A 6,000-nucleotide genomic window follows, 5' to 3' on the forward strand; every position below is an offset into this window, starting at 1 on the left:
TGTCACCTGTCACAGCTCCGTTAAACCTAGAAGTTGGAGATTGGTTGGGGTCAGGGTTGGAGAATATTAAATTTTAATCTGTGACCCGCCCTTAAACTGATTCCTTTAGGTGCTAAAACCCTGCTGTTCCTGTCTGGGCCAGGCATGGAGACTGTTCGGTTAACAAATATCCAGACTCATTCCCTTCTCTCTCTTACAGTTAATTTGCTGGCGATTGTGATCCTGTCCTGGGGAAAGTGTGGACTCTGCACCTGCACCACTCGCTATCTGGTAGCTGTGGCAATGGCGGATCTACTGGTCATTATCACTGAGGTCATACTGTTCTGGATAATTAATTATTATTTTCTGGGATCTCTTCAGAACATTACCCCTGTGTGTAGTGTTATCGGTGTTCTGAGTTGTGCAGCCCGCAGACTGTTCAGTCTGGTTCACCATCACTTTCTCCTTTGATTGATTCATTGCCATTTGTTGCCAGAAGCTGAAAACAAAATACTGCACAGAGAAAAGTGCAGTCGTGGGTCTAGCAACAACTTGCATACTGCTCGGTTTAAATAACGTACCATTCTACTTTATATTTGAATCTAGAGAGATCATTGATAGTGTAGCATGGTTGTGTTATCCAAAGGAAAGTTATTTTACCGAGCCTAGATGGGTGGTATTTGACTGTTTTGATAAGGTTTTAACACCATTGCTCCCAAATGTGTTAATTCTGTTGTTCAACACTCTGACAGTCAGACACATTTTAGTGGCTAGTCAAGTCCGTAAGGAACTGAGGAGTCACAGCAAGGGAGAGAATCGCAGTGATCCAGAGATGGAGAGCAGAAGGAAGTCTGTCATTTTACTCTTTACCATATCCGGCAGCTTCATACTCCTGTGGTTGGTAACTGTTATAGAATTGCAGGTAGGTAAATTGGCCATTATAAATTGTCACTAGTATAGGTAGGTGGTAGGGAAATATAGCGTCAGGTGGGGGATGTTTGGTAGGAATGTGGGATTAGTGTAGGATTAGTATAACTGGGTGGTTGATGGTCGGCACAGACTCGGTGGGCCGAAGGGCCTGTTTCAGTGCTGTATCTCTAATCTAATCTAATCTAATTCTTATATTATAACATTTCAGGAAAAGATCCCGGAGATTACATCAATTCTGAATACATATTTGAACATGTTGGATATATCCTGCGGAATTTAAGTTGCTGCACAAACACATTTATTTACGGGGCAACTTAGGCCAAGTTCAGAGAGCAGTTCAAAAGTGTGGTGAAATATCCGGTTACATCAATTATTCAATTAATGAATAAACAAAACAACTGAGTGCAGGTCAGAGGCTGTTTCCAGTGAATGAATGTTATATCTATGCCCAATGGGCAAGAATTGACTGACAAATGGACGGCATGAAATGCACGAGCGGTGGGGTGGTTTGTGGGGTTTGGTGGGTGGGGTCTCACAATCGTCAGAGCAGCAGGGCAGCAGTCAAGAGGATACCGACAGCCAGATGACTGAAAATATATTGGCGAGCGCCGGAAGGGGATCGCACACGCCAAAGAGCAAAGGGGCTGATGGTCGGAATTGACCAACAGCTGGATTACAGAAGATAAGCCTGCAGTGGGAGGCGGGGAGTAGTCGGGAGGTGGTCACACACACCAAAGAGCAGCGGGGCAGAAGTCAAAAAGTGATCGACAGCTAGATTAACTGAATTGCAATCTCAGCAGGCATGTTGATGATTAATACACGTCAAAGAGCAGTTGAGTGGTGGCAAGTGGTGAGGGATGGATGACCAGAGAGAAAGGGGGTAGAAGTAATTTCAGAGCCTCCTTGCAGGACAGGAAGCAAAACAACAGCATCACTCTCTCTTCCCCCTCCACTGGTTGCCTTCTAATTTCCTCACATCTGCTCGGAAAATAAAATTATTTTTGCAACAGCAAATAGACAGATTTCGAAAAGATCTATCAATGCAAAACTGGGCATCCATGAGGCGCTGTGGGCCATCAGCAGCAGCAGAATTGTACTAAAACACAATCTGTAAGCTCATAGCACTGCAGGTCCCTCACCCTACCATTACCATTATGCCAGGAGGCCTATCCTGGTTCAACAAGGTGCGCAGGAGGGCATGCCAGGAACAGAACGAGTCTAACCACAAAAAGCGGCTTCAACTTGGTGAAGCTCGAACACAGCACTACTTGTTTGCCAAACTGTGTAAACAGCATGCGATAGATAGAGCTATGTGATCCCATAACCAACGTGTCTGATATGGGCTCTGCAGTCCTACAACATCCAGACGTGAATGGTGGTGGACAATTAAACAGCAAACTGGAGGAGGTGCTCCACAAATATCCCCATCCTCAATGATGGGGGAGCCCAGCACATCACTGCGAAGGATAAGGAATAAGTATTTGCAACAATCTTCAGCCAGAAGTGCCGGGTTGATGATCCATCTCGGCCTCCTCCTGAAGTCACTGGCATCACAGATGCCAGACTTCAACCAATTCGAGTCACTCCACTTGATATTAGGAAACAACTGAAGGCACTGTATACTGCAAAGGCTATGTTCCTGACAATATTCTGGCAATAGTACTAAAGACCCGAACTCCAGAATGTGCTGCACACATAGTCAAGCTGTTCCAGAACAGCTACAACACTGGCTTCTACCCGGCAATGTGGAAATTTGCCCAGGTATGTCCTGTACACAAAAAGCAGGACAAGTCCAAAGCGGCCAATTACCGCCCCATCAGTCTAATCTCAATCATCAGTAAAGTGATGGAAGGTGTCATCAACAGTGCCATCAAGCGGCACTTGCTTAGCAATAATCTGCTCAGTGACGCTCAGTTTGGGTTCCGCCAGGGCCACTCAGCTCCTGACCTCATGACAGCCTTGGTTCAAACATGGACAAAAGAGTTGAACTCAAGAGGTGAGGTGAGAGTGACTGCCCTTGACATCAAGGCAGCATTTGACCCAGTATGGCACAAGGAATCCTTTCAAAAATGAAGTCAATGGGAATCAGGGTGAACCTCTCTGCTGGTTGGAGTCATTCCTCGTGCAAAGGAAGATGGCTGTAGTTGTTGGAGGTCAATCATCTGAGCTCCAGGACATCACTGCAGGAGTTCCTCAAGGTAATGTCCTAAGTCCAACCATTTTCAGCTGCTTCATCAATGACCTTCCTTCAAACATAAAGTCAGAAATGGGGGAGTTCACTGATGATTGCACAATGTTTAGCACTATTCGTGACTCCTCAGATACTGAAGCAGTCTGTGTAGAAATGCAGCAAGACTTGGACAATATCCAGGATTGGGCTGATAACTGGCAAGTAACATTCGCACCACACAAGTACCAGGCAATGACTATTTCCAAAAAAGAGAAGCTAATCATCGCCCCTTGACATTTAATGCCATTACCATCGCTGAATCGCCCACTGTCAACATGCTAGGGGCGATCATTGACCAGAAACTGAATTGGAATATCCATATCAATACCGTGGCTACAAGAGCAGGTCGGCGGCTAGGAATCCTGCGGCGAGTAATTCACCTCCTTGCTCCCTAAAGCCTGTCCACATTCTACAGAGAGAAGAGGTGTAGACAAAAAGAGAGTGACAGGGACAGTTATAGAGGTGCAGTGATAGGGGCAGAGAGACAGAGGTGGGAAAGAGGGAGGGGTAAAACGGGAAGAGAGAGGATTGGGGAATACAGCAGAGGGGCAGAGACCAAGAGAGGAACAGAGACACAATGGGGAGAGAGAGAGTGAGAGAGAGAGAGAGAGTGGGGGACAGAGAGAGACGCGACAGATCGAAAAATAGGGGTATACAAAAGGCGAGGATGACACATAGGGGGAACACAGGGAGAGAGACAGACAGAGACACAGACAGACAGAGAGGGAGAGAGAGTGATCAAGATCACTCCTGACATATGTGCATCTACCTGGAATACCCCACGTCACTACAACAAGTGCCGGCAAACATTGACTACTTGGACAAGCAAACAAAATGCTGAATACATCATTAAATCGGTCTCTAACATAATCTGTCTGACCTTAATTTTCCCTTGAGAAGGTAGGTAATGTTTAGCCTTCTCTCCAGAACCAGTTCCTGTCCTTTCTGACTATGGAGCTTCCATAGCAATGGCTATTGAGCTCGTTCCAGAACATTGCCCACATGTGTAGCCTTCCATGTCCGAATACCATGTCAGCTCTCACTGCTTATATTCATGAATTAAATATTGTGCACTTGAATGAGGGAAAATGAAGAAAACATTTCCCGAGAGCAAACTAACTATTTTAAAGAAACAAAACAATCTGATTCTGCAGCTGAATGGCCATAAGCTGTCACTGGCGCTGTCAGAGTGGATGGATAATCTTGGTTCTCTTTTGCCTCCTCCTGGATCCTTGTTGTCAACAATGGCGGCCACGGCTGGTCTCGCTGGCCCTGAGCAGCAACCTTCTTTGTGAGGGGCAAAATAAACAAAAAAATGACAACAAATATAATTTCAAATGCGACAGAATTAAAATACAAACCATTCCCAATGAAAGAAAGGCAAAACATCGTTTTGTAACGATTAATCTTTGTTTGATGGGGCTTTATATTGCCCAGGTTTGGCACTTTAACTCGAATAATACAAAAACACAAGAAATAGGAGCAGAAGTAGACCATATGGCCCATCGAGCCTGCTTCACTCTTTAATATAATCATGGCTAATCTTGGGCTTCAATTCCACTTGCCCGTTTGCTTCCCATATCCCTTTATTGCCTGCGAGACCAAAGAGAGAGTGAGAGATGGTATGACAGGTAGACGGACAGGGCCATGGACAGAGGCAGAGGAGGAGGGAGTGGGAGAGAAAGAGAGGGAGAGACAGAGAACGAGGGAGAGAGAGTCAGAGAAAGACAGAGAGAGGGCGAGTCAGAAATAGTGAAAGGGAAAGACAATGAGAGAGTCAGAGATGGGGAGAGGCAGAAAGAAAGAGAGTACAGAGAGATAGTGACAGAGTGGGAGAGAGAGAGAGGGAGAGACAGAGAACGAGGGAGGGAGAGACAGAGAAAGACAGGGAGAGGGAGAGTCAGAAACAGTGAAAGGGAAAGACAATGAGAGAGTCAGAGATGGGGAGAGGCAGAAAGAGAGTGAGTACAGAGAGATAGAGACAAAGTGGGAGAGAGACGGGGAGAGACAGAGAACGAGGGAGAGAGAGAGAGACAGAGAAATACAGATAGAGGGAGAGTCGGAAACAGTGATAGGGAAAGACAATGAGAGAGTCAGAGATGGGGAGAGGCAGAGAGAGAGGGAGAGACAGCAAAAGGGAGATCCCTCGATATTGAGAGACTGTGAATGGGAGAGTCAGGAATTGGGAGAGACAGAGACACAGGGAGAGACAGAGACAGAGTTAAAGGCAGAGACAAAGAGAGAGGGAGGGAGAGACAGACAGAGAGAATGGCAGAGACAGAAATAGAGGGTGAGAGATGGAGGTACAGAGAAGTGAGATAGAGACAGGGAAAAAGAGAAAGGGGGAGAGAAAGAGACAGTGAGAGGGAGAGAAGCAGAGGGAGGGGTGGAGACAGATAGAGAGAGACAGGGATTGGGAGAAACAGAGATAGAGCGAGTGACACAGGCAAAGAGAGAGGGGGCAGAGACAGCGAGAGAGAGATACAGAGGGAGGAAGAGGAAAAGAGACTGACAGAGAGAGGGAGAAACAGTGACAGTGATAGGAAAAGACAATGGGAGAGTCAGAGCTGGAGGGAGAGACAGAGACGGAGAGAGAGACAGAGAGAGAAATAGGGAGAGACAGACAGACAGAGAGAGAGAGAGAGAATGAGGCAGCAGCACAGAGAGCGGGAGAGGCAGAGAGAGGGAGAGATAGGGACACCGATAGGGAAAGACAATGAGCGATAGGGAAAGACAATCAGAGATGGGGGTGAGACACAGAAAGAGGGAGAGACAGAGAGGGATAGGCCGAGATAGGGAGAGACAGGAATTGGGAGAGACAGGGATGGAGGGAGAGACACGTACAGAGGGAGAGACAGAGG

The sequence above is a fragment of the Heterodontus francisci genome, unplaced genomic scaffold (genome assembly GCF_036365525.1).
Source record: "Heterodontus francisci isolate sHetFra1 unplaced genomic scaffold, sHetFra1.hap1 HAP1_SCAFFOLD_368, whole genome shotgun sequence".
Taxonomy (NCBI): Eukaryota; Metazoa; Chordata; class Chondrichthyes; order Heterodontiformes; family Heterodontidae; genus Heterodontus; species Heterodontus francisci.